Below are 13,971 nucleotides of genomic sequence, written 5' to 3' on the forward strand. Positions count from 1 at the left end.
TTCTGTGGCCCATTCTCAAGAGATGTTTGGGATGTTAGCCTGGGTCAAGGCCCAGCAGTCTTCTGGAACTTCTTCTCGTTGTGCTGTCATTTATGCGATGGCTGTTCTGGTTTTCTTGAGAGTTGCCAATTCCCTCTTGTCGCTCTGATATCCTGAGCTGATGGTCAATGGGATTCACCCTTGTGGTAAGGGTGTGGTCACCGAAAGTCTGTTGGGCAGGAAACCTAATCTCCAGGTCAGCAGGGTCAATCTTAGCCTCTTTTAATATCAAAGCTCGGCTTATGGGATCTTCTGAGGTAAACCTTTGTTTCCTTCAATTACTTTAATCTCTCTGATAAGTGCACCTTCTACTACCCTCCTGTGACTAATTTTGTTGCTTTTGTATATAAGCCTACTGTTTTTGAAATCCATCCTATGGTCATTTTCCCAACAATGTCTAGCTATAGCACTCCCCTGAGAGTTAAGCTGTACTGCCCTTCTATGTTCTTGGACTCTAGTCCTTATTCCCCTACCTGATTCCCCCACGTATCTGTCTCCACAATTATTGCAATTGATTATGTATACCCCCGCTACATCATCTATATTACTGTCTTCTCCTTCCAATTTATTTTTACACACTTTGTGGAGTAAAACTAAATGTAAATACTTAGAAGTAAACAAGTTACAAATTGAATTTGTGGGTTTCTTTTTCAATTATTATTATTATTATTATTATTATTATTTTATTATTATTATTATTATTATTATTAATTATTATTATTATTATTACGCACAGTTGGTGTGTGCAGATAGTGCAGTACAATACTGTAAGAATAAGAAAGACAAGCTGACAGGTTCCAGGGACACAAATAACTCATTTCAGTGCCCACCGAGATCAAATAACTGATCTTCATATCTTCATGTAGAATCTAGAAGTTGGCCTATTAGATACAAACCGCACACGTTATACAATTACATTACAATACTTTACCGTTAGTGGCAGTGTTAAATGGTACTACACCAGATAGTTTTTGTCAGTGGCGGATTTATGGGGGTTGCACATGGTCACGCGCACCTCCCCCCACAATGAATGATAAAAGTTTGATATGTACTACCCACCACACACGAGTTAAATATTGATAGAAACGCTGAAAATAAAATTGTATTTGTTTTTTCTTTATGCATGGATTTAATGCTTGTATTTGCCAAAGCAATTTCACTTACTAAGGCTACAGCTGTTGGAAACACGTAACACTACGGTACTCTATAGTCCATACGGACCTTAACAAAATTGTCGGCTCAGTCGTATCCATATATGACGACATTGGACAGCAGGGCGATAGTTGTATTGTGTGGACATTATATTATATAGACTCACCAACCAACAGATAAACTAATTCTTAATGCATTATATTAGCCCATCGGTCATCTCAATAACTTTCCGCCATGTGCTGCCGGTTTTATTATTGCATTCACCTCACTACGCAATATATTATTCTACTTGCACTTGCACCCTTTATCTGTTTTGTGAAACTCACCTCCTGCTGCCTTCACATGAAGCTCCAAAATTTATTCCTATGCAGAACTGTCACTTTGTTGTGATATTTTATTCTAGGTTATTTTATTATCCTTGTTTTTATGTATCAGAACTGTATTATCCTTTAATTTGTAATTGGTAGGTTATTCTTGCTTTCCGTATACCTTCTCCTGTCTGAACCCCCTTCCCTTTTTGGATGTATCTTTACTTTACTATCGTCATTGGGTAAGTGTTTTGTTTTGTATAAATAGTTCAGGGTGATTGGTTTTCATTAATATATGTATTCCGAGGTTCAGGAATAACTTGTGTCTTAATGTTTTTGTATCAAATTTAAGCGTTTTTGTGGTGTTTCGTTTTCCCATGAATTGATTTTTGTACTCTTGATATTATTTGAGAGCTATTCCACTGATTGTGGACTTAGCTTGTGGTTGTGAGCAGAGTCTGGTAAGAAAGGAATTTAATTTTTAGTGATGGCGGAAAAGGACCGTTACAAGAACTTACTAATATACTGCAAATGAATAGCAGGAATTAACAACCATATCTCGTAACAGCTTTATTACAATGAGAGTAAGTTTCATTTAAATTTGGCTCATTTTTAAATCAGTCACAATCATAAGAACGTCTTACTTTTGTTATCGTTGACATTATGCTCCCCTAGTTAAATACTTAGGTAAAACTCTCTTCAACAATCGCTGTTACTCTGAAGAAATAATACGTAAGTGTCTACGAAGTGGAAGACTTTAGCCAACCTGAAGATTAAAGTCTTTTCAAAGTTTTAAAATATTGCATAATCAAGTGATTTAATGTACGAGTTTGTTAGAACTTAATTTCGCATTTCCTTTATCTTTTATTTAAGTAGCTACCAAGGCCATTCTGTTGGCCTTGGTAGCTACCTTGGTTTATGCATTACTAATAATTGGAATGAATTTGCAAAGGTATCAATGGATTGGTTGCACCGTAATCATGGTAATGTATAGTGTAGAGGACAGTCAAGTCTGACGTGAAATATTTTTTGGCTTATGAAGTAATAAGAACGAAATTTATCAGCGCTTACATGTCCGTTGTAAAAAAAATAATGTAATATTAAACGTGTCGATGTACCTCGGATTACGGTTCAAGTGTGACCAGCAAAAAGTTAATATCATAACATCTGTCCCACCCACTAACTATTCTATTGTCAATCTGAACAGCCACATTATGACGCTTAGGTTACTGTGGGTATGGTAAACTTCTACTGGGTGGTAGTTGTACTTGAAGATTTCCCGTGCATAGTTTTTTGCTCTGCTAGTCAATAGATAATCTGGCAGTCAAATTGTATCGACGACTTGACCTTTATTTTCTTGGAGAGTAGTACATGTGGCCAGCAAACCTGCTTTCACATATACGCTAATTCTGACGATGATAAACCCAAACTAACTTCAAATCTGACCTGACTAGAGCATCTCAATCTAACCAATACCTGGAAATGGTGTCTGGCATTTTACCCGGGGACCAAGTTCCTGAGCTCTATCACGGCCATGGCCTAAGTACTATGGGAAAATAGGCCATTCAATTTGTTCTCAACCGACGACAAAATGAAGCATGGTCAACTAGTTGTTACAAACCAACCTAGATACGAAACTACTCTTTAATGACCTTTTTAAATTAAACAGTACTATCAGCTTTGGCATAAGGCTATAGGCAATAGCCTGTGGGTTTCAGTATTTTGTAACCAAATCTTCAATAGGCTAGGATTTTTCCCAGAAGAATGCAACAGAACATTCATAGTAAAAAAAAAAAAATTATAAAAATTACAAATTTTTAAAGAAATTTATATTTTTCCTAACTAGTATACAAACCTGAGGTCCTTTACATAAGGAATTAATTCCAGCTTCACCGAAAGTACTTCATATAAAGGAACACGGGTTTGTATACCGTGTAGGAACAAATATCCGTAAAATGAATAGAAATAGCTACGCACTAGCTACACAATACCACCTAGACCTGAACAGTCTGAAGAATAATACTAGTGCTTTGAAGCAAGGACATGGAGTCGGCCCCGTGTAGCAACATACAACTCATCGGTTTACAGGTCGCCAATGGACACTACTATAGGTATGACGCAGTTGCTGCAAGACCAATAAAAATCGAACCTTCACTCATATGATCTGCTAAAGGCGCCCTTACCACTCGCGTGAGACTTACAGCAACAAGGCAAAAAATGTAACTTACTGACGCGGTATGATCTTGCACGGTAATAATAGCCCACAATAGATTCTAACTAAGAGTTGGCACTACCTTGGTAGGAGTAGTTTTCGACCATGACCTCGACTGGCTTCATGTCGATCTATATTTAACGACTAACTATTTTTAATCGAACATAACTTTTAACAAAAATCACAAAGGAGTAAGTAATTGGGGGAGTGTAGAAAACGGGACAACCTCGGCAGACTAAAATAAATAGTGTGAGGGTAATGGCTGACTACTATAGTTGTTGTTGAAGATTAAACCAGCACAATGTTGGCTCGCGTTCTTGCCCTCAGAGCAACAACTCTGATACTTATACTTCGACTTTGCTTAAGTTGTCCTTAGGTAGTTTACTTTTTTATTTGTTTATTTTTATTTTTTTTTAATTTTTGCTCCGTATTATGTGCGACTGATTGATCCCTCTTAAAAAACGTTTTTCGAGAAATCAAGTGAGCGCCATTCTCCTTCCTTTTGTGTGTATGGTATTTAGACATCTTTCTAAAAGCACAATGTGGCACCCAAGTTTAAACACATCAGTCACATTTATTTGTCCATGCCAATGGCATAGCTTAAATCATAATTATATTTAGCAAATAGTAACGTAGCATGTTCCCGTATTCTGGATTGGAGTAATTACACTTGAAGAAATGAATTACAATTACAATTACTTTCAGAAAATTACAATTACAATTGGAAATAGTAATTACATTACAATTACAACTGATTTCGGTGCGATAGAAAACGCTGCTTATCTGTGGTACAGGAAACGGTGTATTGAGGCGAGCAAATCGAGTTGATAAGGTTACATCATTTATATCTAGAAGTGTGACAGAAGAGCTGAGGTCATATTAAAAAGTGTTTATTAGCACTAGTTAGGAAACACTTGGACTATGACCTTGAGGATGGAGATAACAACCTATTGCTCCTAATGGAGCCAGATCCTTACCACTTGCATTCTATAATTACAGTGAAATTACAAATTATATCCTCCTGTAATTAATTAGATTACAGTTACTTACTATAATTTAATTTTTAATTACAATTACACGAAATTCTGTAATTAATTACATTTCAATGAAATTACAATTACTCAAACCCTGATGGTCCGATAATTTACATTTTGCAAGCTGCCCTATTCAATGCGTGCATATTCACAGGTTTCTTCCAGACTCCCTACTCTTAGTTCACTTGATACCATTAATCAAAAACAAGCTAAAGGATGCAGCTGACCCTGGCAACTACCGGCCGATTGCAATCACAACGATCGCATCGAAGATACTTGAGTCGGTTCTTCTAGTGAAACTTCTCCCCTTTCTACACACCACTGACAACCAGTTCGGGTTTAAAGCAAACAACTCAACCGACACCTGCATCTACATACTGAAAGAATTGCTGAACTACTACCAATCATTAGCCCCTCCTGTTTTCCTTTGTTTTGTAGATGTGACAAAAGCATTTGGCAGAGTAAACTACCTGAAGCTCTTCCAGAAGCTGCATAAAAGGAGCACACCCCTGTATCTAATTGGCATTTTACATTGGTGGTTCTCCACACAGCAATTCTGTGTCAAATGGGGTACGTATTATCGTACACCTTCGGCTCCCTAAACGGGCTTCGGCAAGGGGGCATTCTCTCTCCATACCTGTTTAATACGTACACAGATTCCTCGAATGTCAAACTGGACTCGCTCCCAATCGGATGCACCGTCAATGAAACAACTATAAACAACCTCTATTACGCCGACGATATGGTTCTGATTTCCCCATCAGTGCAAGGTCTCTAACGACTCATCGACATTTGCCGTCAATATGCAGAGGAATTTGATATAATCTACAACGAAACCAAGACCCAGTGCATGTCGCTGCTCCCGAGATCGCTTAAGCATATTGCAGAACCACAAATTTTCCTCGGAAACCATCGGCTGGAATTTGTGCACGAATTTCCGTATTTGGGTCACATTATCACCGACGACCTAAAAGATACGGCAGACATTGAACAGAGGCGTCGTAAACTATGTGCAGCTGGCAACATGATTGCAAGGAGGTTTGCCTTCTGTCACCGAGACGTGAAACTGCTGCTCTTCCGCTCGTACTGCTACAGTATCTATGGGTGTTCCCTCTGGACGAACTATACCCGAGAGACAATGAGACGTATCACTGTTGTGCACAATGACATTCTGAGACGCCTCACAAACACTCCCCGCTACCACTCCGCCACACAGATGTTCATAGAAAACCACCTGGACAATTTAAAAATCATTGTTAGACGAACAATGCCCAGTCTTGTAACCCGAGTGAGAAACAGCAGCAACTCGCTCATACATAGCATCCTAAGGAGTGAAGCAAGAAGATCTAAATTGTGGGAAAGATGGAAAAATGAGGCATTTGTCCCCTAAAGAACCTAATCTCTTTATTGGCAAGATGTCATCTCCAGATTTTGTCATTATTACATTTATTGCTGATATTTTAATTTTTCATTATTACTGTGATTACTATCTTAGTTGAAATTTAAGTTATATATGTGCACTAACTGTTATTACTCTCAATGCATTTTTTTTCTCACCAATATTATTACTGTTATTACCAGTACTATGATTACTAGCTTTTATGCTACCTCATCTATATTGTGGATAAGTGCCGATTATTAATTTTTTTTATCATGTTGTCTCATGTATTTTGTATATTCCATGTATATGGCCCTGAACTGAAATAAAGCATATTATTATTATTATTATTATTATTATTATTATATTATTATTATTATTATTATTATTATTATCACGTAGCTGATGGGTTTTAATTTCATTGTTTTAAATTCGGTGTTGAAAGGAGATAACGCACTATCTTATCTTTGGTTACTCTAGTTCACATTGCTCAAAATGTTACACAGGATGTGGTATATTTTACCGTGCTACAGATTAAATTTTTTATCAATGTTAGCATCGATATTTTTCCTCTTTCGTATTCTTTACTCCTATCTGTGGCTATAGCATTGAGCAAATATTACATAGCACATTGGTGAAGAAATTCCTAAAGGCCTATCCACACGATCGGGCCTGATCGGCGGACTTCTCCTCTAACGGGCACACTTGACGGGCAAACCGTCAAATTGCCCGATGGGTCTTGTAGCAAAATCACCATGGTGGTGCCCGATGGCTTGAGCTTCGACCCTGGCAGACGTACGTTAACCATATACATTTATTTACTGAGCCATTCTTTGCACCATATTCTCTTCTTTTTCATCACACACAAAGCAATTATCATGCTACACTATCTTCTTCTTTGCGGTAGGCACCATGCTTATCGTACCGCACTGAACACATTACTGGCATCGTCGGGCACGTCCACGGCCAGGGTTCCCAGGTGTATCAGACCAAATTATCGTACCAAACCTCTTCAAATTATCGTATTTTGATTAGAATTATCGTACATTTTTCATATTATAATATAGCTGTATTTCATCTACAGCAATATATCTTTATATCTATTAATGTAAGGCTAAATAGAAAAATTGTGATGTCATTTCTATTTATTGCTAATAATGAAAAAAAATAGAACAAAAAGATAACTTTTCTGTAGGCTGTACAAAGTAGCCTATTTAGTACTTCAGTGATTGTTACTGTCATTCTATATCACCAATGTAAACTTTAAAAAAGAAAAAAATCACAACTAACATGAGTATTGCTTTAAGAAAATTGCCAATTGTTCTTAAACATCACATTACAACCCCATTACAAAAAAGAAAAAAATACATGCAGCAAAATCATATAATTGTTTACTTTTAATTCTTTACTGATAGCCATTACTAATCATCAGTATTACATCAATGAAAATGAAATGGAAAAATACGACAAAAAGATCACTGTTAATAATCATCAGTATTATCATCAATGAAAACGAAACTAAAAGATCAGTACTATACTGTTTATGAAGGACTCGCTAATTGTTCTTTATCATCACACTGTAATAACAATAAAAACGAAAAATATGTATACAGGAAAAAAATGGCTTCACTGCCTTCCTTATTCATCATCCTTATCATCACCATCAAAGGAAAGAGAGAGATACATATTTGTCTGTTACCTTTCCATATCTTCCTTTTTGTCTTCTGCTCCTTTTAAGTTTTACTTATTTTTAGGCGGCGAATAACCTTTGGGTGCCTTATAGCATTGAATCTTCTAAATTCCTATAAGTTGACGAAAAGGTTCAAATTATCGTACATTTCCAGTAATTATCTTACATATATCGCGAATTATCGTATATCGTACGCTCGTTATCGTACAGAGGGTCAAATTATCGTACTTGTACGATAATTATCGTACGTCTGGGAACCCTGCGTCCACCTCTCCATCGCCTCACCCGTGTGGACGACATTCACGGATAAGTCCGCCAGAATTTGCCCGTCAACCCCGGAGCACGCCGATCAGGCCCGGTCGTGTGGACAGGCCTTAAAGGAAAGCAGGTTATTCTTTTAATAGTTTTTAGTTTTTTTTCTAGCTTTCAAATGTGACAAATTTTCACAAACTTCCCCACCTCAACTACTATTTTCTTACCCTCTGATCCTATAGATTTCTCATCAGTTCCGTTTATACGTTACAAAAGAAATGTTTATATTATGAAATTATGTATCCCTCTCTCTTCTTTGCTTGAAATTTCTTTTGATGTCCACATAGTCGTGTCAGTTAATCTCACTGGTTATTTTTGTGATGTCCAATTTAGAAGCAAATAGAAACTTGTAATTTTATTGATAATTCCGACTACAATTGATCATTACTATTAGTATGTGGTAGTTATAATTGTTTCTTTCCCCAAACTAGCTTTGAAATATTTTGTTATTGCTTCTGTAGATTTTTCATACCTAGAATGTTCCCTGTAGTTGGTAGTGCCGTCAGTGCATTTTACGTGGTGCACCGTAGGCACTACTGAAGGTTCTTTGCAGTAGCCCTAGCAGCATTCATTCTTATCATTGTAGGTACCTCCGTTCATATTCTCTTTCTTCTAGCATACTTTCCAACTCTTAACAATTGCTTCATACGTGCAACTGCAAGGGTTTCCTCCTGTTACACCTTGAAGGCCCATTCCTCTCAGTTTCCCTTTCAACACTGAATAACCTCATAGGTTCCAGCATTTGGCCTTTTGCCAGAATTTTATGTTCCAATCCATTACTGGAATGCTGACTTTGATGTCCTTTTCAATGTTTAACACCAAAATTTTGGTCAGAATGTGGTCTTTAAATCAGCCGAGAAAAATATTTACATTTCGTATTATGAGTCAATTAACCAAAACCCTGATCCAGTTTATTAGGCTCCCACAAGTCTGGCCCCGGAGATACTATTTCTTTATTAATGGTGAATTTAGATTCTATCGATTGAATTACAACTAGTTAAAAATATTTTGTAGTTGGCCCAGTTGAAAATTATAACATTCTGATAATTTTGTTTCTAAGATCTTAATATCTGTTGTCGACTACAGTTTGAATATTCACACAAAAATGTAGAATGTTTATCCAACAGCGTTATGATACAGTTTGAGCATATATCATGCGGGGCTATTTGTCAAATTCCTTTGGGTTAAACAAGTGTGACAATTTTAAGACAAATTAAGGATTACTTGTCTCTTTCCTTTAGAAATTAACCTTAATTTGTTACTTTCATGTTTAATATTTCTTATAAATAACACTAAGGGGAACATGCAAAATTCTCTGAGATTCCCTATTTTGACTGGTTCAATCATTCTCTTTGAAGTCTGTTACCAGATTTTGATTTATATAGATTTTTGGCATTAAGCCAAACATTGGGGCAAGGCAATTAGTCATTCAGCGCCGAAACGGAAATTGGCAGTAAAATGTTTGAAAGGTGTTAAAGGAGGAAAACCTCGCAGTTGCACTGTGGAACAATTGTTAGGAGAGGGTGGACAGTAAGATGGAAGAATGAGAATATTAAACGAAGGTGCAGTAAAAGGAGTGAAAGTAGTTGCAGATAGGGGCCAAAGGACGCCGCAAAGAACCTTGAGTAATGCCTACATTACATCGAATGAGGTGTCCTGACGGCACTTTCCCCATACAGAGATCTGTTACTGGAGATAAACTTTCTCCCACCACTCAACTGACGTCACTTCTTCACTTTAACCACGAGCATCTTCGGAAACTAGAGATGGAATATGCATGACATCATTTTGTAAAAGTTGTCAAATTCAGCTGAATTTTTGCAACAAAATCGAAATTTTGAAGTAAATTGTATTTTTCCTAACTATACAAACCTGAGGTCCTTTACACAGATTTACTTACAACGCCAGCTGGACCGGTCGTAAGATTTCTAACAAGGTAGTTCGGTAGTAACTACTTGTCCGATGGTCGGGAGTCCCGCCCTACTGGAGGTAAACATTCCACTTTGCTTTAGGCCCATAAACAGAGTGAGGGGTGGCATGAGGTGGAACTGTGAGTAAAGGACCTCAGGTTTGTATAGTTAGGAAAAATACAATTTACTTCAAAATTGTGATTTGTTCCGACACCTAATACAAACCCTCGGTCCCTTACATAGGGAAGACTCACTAATTGGTGGGTGGAATCTGAGTCTTGTGAACAGACTGGTGTTCGTCCGACCTGGGTTCCCTACCTGGTCGTAAGAGCAAAGAGAGGGAGCCTAGCCTCTGCCCAACTGATCGGAGTGTGCCTGCAGGATCAGTGGTCAGACCTCTGGACCAAATTCATAAGAGGGAGGCCAGCGTGCTTCTTATGAATAGCAAGCAAGAACTAGTTCCTACGCAAGAGCCAATATAGTCTTGGGTATGTTTCTCGTTGGCGTCTACTTCCCCCCTTGTTAGGGAAGTGGCAGATAAACGCTTCCATCCCTAATGAAAGGGATAGAATGGAGCTCGGTTACATAGCTTACCTGCATCAATCATCCTGCCCAGCGTGGTGACGACCGCCACCCTCAGCCCGCAGGGAGAGGGAAGAAAAAGAGGAGGAAGAGAAGCCAGTCACACACTAATTCACTCTTCCATTCATGCAGTCTCACAAGGACAAGATGCTACTTTGTCCGGTAAGGGAGCTAGGTAAGCTACACAACCTGTTGAGCAGCCACCACGGGTCCCAAGGAAAAAGTGTCCAAGGACCTGTGGGCAATATCCTGGAGGTAGAAGAGGTGAAGGTGATCTGGTTGGCCCAATACCTCCGACTTCTTGGGCTCTCGGACGTGGGGTACTGGTTTCGGCACTCCTGCCTGAAGCGTATGCCTTCCAGATTACCTCACGAAGCCAGAAAGAAATAGTGTTCTTGGACACTTCTTTCTTGGTAACCCCAGTGCTAACGAAGAAGTGTCGACACTCAGGTCTGAGGTGACGAGTTCTCTTCAGGTAGCGCCGTAGCACCCACACAGGACAAAGCAGCATTTCATCCGCGTCATTGTTGGTGAAGTCTTTCAGGAAGGGGATCGTGGAGGGCTCGAACCTGTCATCGGGGACCGAAGGATTCTGAGTCTTCACTACGAAGTCCGGGACGAAATAGAGCGTGACTGATCCCCATCCCCTCGAGTGCTTAACATCGAAGGAAAGACCATGAAGTTCTCCTATTCTCTTCGCCGATGCTAGGGCCAGCAGAAAGACGGTCTTGAGGGTCAGATCCCTGTCTGACGACTCGGAGTGGCTCGAAGGGTCTGCGAGTCAGGCTCCTAAGTATGAGAGTCACATCCCACCCTGGGGGCCTGAGTTCCTTGGGTGGACAAGACTTCTCGAAGCTCTTCATTAGAAGTGAAATTTCCATGGAAGTGGAAAGGTCGACTCCTCGCAGTTTAAGGACTAGGGCCAGGACGGAGAGGAGCTTCTCTCGGTGAAGAAAGACAAGGAAATCTGCTACCTGCTGAAGAGTGGCTCTGAGTGAATAGAGACCCCGTCCATGACACCAACCACAGAAGACTGACCACTTCTCGGAACTCTTGGAGTGCAAGGAACGCAGCCTTGATTTCCAGGACGTTGATGTGAAGTTGGTTGTCGTGGTGGTTCCATACGCCTGCAACCAGCAACTCTTCCAGGTGTGCGCCCCAACCCTCGGTCGATGCGTCTGAGATCAGCAACATCTCAGGAGGGGGAGTGCCCAGGGGCACTCTTGTTACGAGGTTCCTGTCGTCTAGCCACCAGGCCAGGTTCTCCCTTACTTCCTCCATGAGAGGAACGAGGAAGGACCGTGGATCCCATGCCTGTGACCAACACTCCTTTAGTCTGCTGAAGAGACCACAGGTGAAGACGCCTGTGAGGGACTAACTTCTCCAGTGACCAATCACGACTTGCCACTGCTGAGCTGACTCTGCTGATCCGCGAGTCTGCGGGGAAGACTTGTGCTGCTACCTTGTCAATTAGCATGCCCAGGTACTTCATCCTCTGCTTGGGCTCGAAATCTGACTTTTCGAAGTTCACCACGATCCCCAGATCGCGGCAGAATTTGAAGAGTCGATCCCTGTCCTGCAGCAACTGCGAGCGGGAGCTCGCCAGGACCAGCCAATTGTCGAGATACCTCAAGACTTATCCCGACCGAATGAACACTCGCGTGAACACCTGTGGGGCGGTTGAGAGACAGAAACAAAGTGCCCTGAACTGGTACACTGTCCCATCGAGGATGAAGCAGAGGTACTTCCTGGAGGATTGATGGATGGGTATTTGGAAATACGCATCCTTCAGGTCTACCGCAAGCATGAAGTTGTTCTCCCTGATAGAATCAAGCACTAAACGTGCTGTTACCATCGTGAACCGAGTCTGGTGAACGAATCGGTTCAAAGGAGAGATATCTATCACTGCGGTCGCCAGCCCCCGATGACTTCTCCACTAGGAAGAGTCAACTGTAGAAGCCAGGTGACTGATCTTGTACGATCTCCACAGCTCGCTTGCTCAGCACGGCCTTGACTTCTTCCTGAAGTGCTACGTCCCTGGCAGAACCGGGAACGTATGTCTGAAGGTGGATCGGGTGCGAAGTGAGGGGTGGCCGCAACTCGAAGGGTAGCAGATATCCCTCCTGAAGGACATCCACTACCCATGTCTCGGCTCCGTGGCGCTGCCAAGTTGCCCATTGGCCCGCCAGGCATCCCCCCACTTCCGGCAGCAGGTGAGGGGGAACGCTGTCCCTAGCGTTGCCCCTTCGACTTCTGCTTGGCAGGACCTCCACAGGAGTAGGAGGTCTGGGAGGGCTGACGCTCGTTCCTCGAAGCAGAAGTCGAAGGCTGGGTCTTCCCTCTCGACCTCGACGCAGCTGATGTCTTGGTGGCAGAGGAAGAGCTAGCCAAGCCTCGAGGCTTGGCCGCAGGTGCTCGAGGCTGCCTAGAAGCCTTCAAGACTGCCTGTTCCACCGAAGCATCCACTGTCTCTCTGGGGAAGAGAGAGGTGGAACCCAGCAAAGGTCTGTTTCGCAGACCCGTTACCTCACGACCGGCTGCCCTGGTCACCCGAGCAAACTGTGTCTCGACATCTCAGGACCAGGTAGGCCCACAGGTTGGCCGTCTGGTGGGCGAGGTAGGAGATAGCTCTACCTCCAGACTGACACAGTTTCCCGAACGCGGTCTCCTTCGGGAGAGATGGGTCCTGAGGAGGCTGCGACTCTGGACACCGTAAGGGACCACAGGTCCAGCCAGGAGACTGCTTGGAAGGCTGCCATGGCAGTCGCTTCCAGGGCCGATGCCTCTTGCTGTGAGAACCAGAGGTTCTCAGCCAGCAGGTGATGGAGAGGCACCCCCAGAGTTAGCCTAGCTATCTCTGGGTTAACATGCTTGGTCGGCAACGGGTCTACCGATGGCACGTAGAATCAGCGCTGACGGGGTAAAGGAGGGGGAAGCAGCTTGTCCGACCTGCCGGACCTAAGAGAGCCCTCCTGTTCGGAGACGAGATAGTCAACTTGGCCCAGCACACTATCGGCCAAGGAAGACCAGGGCAAACCCACCGTCGTCCTGGGTTCCTTCTTAGGACCCCAGAACGACTCCAACCTCGATGGAGGGAGGAAGCACCAATCCTTCCCCGGGGTCGTTGTGCTGACGAATCAATGCAATGACCTCCGCGAAAGACCTCTGGATCTCGGGAGTGATGGCGTCCTGCAGCGATGGACTGTCAGATCCATCCAGGCCGATCACCTCTCGAGATCCTCCTCCTTCAGAAGGAGGAACCCTGTCAGACCCCTCATGGTCTCCTCCAACCACTTGCGCGTACGACCTGCTCAGTCCCAGGACCAAGCCAGGCTCGTAGGCTCTTGTGGCGGG

The sequence above is a fragment of the Macrobrachium nipponense genome, chromosome 21 (assembly GCF_015104395.2).
Source record: "Macrobrachium nipponense isolate FS-2020 chromosome 21, ASM1510439v2, whole genome shotgun sequence".
Lineage (NCBI taxonomy): Eukaryota > Metazoa > Arthropoda > Malacostraca > Decapoda > Palaemonidae > Macrobrachium > Macrobrachium nipponense.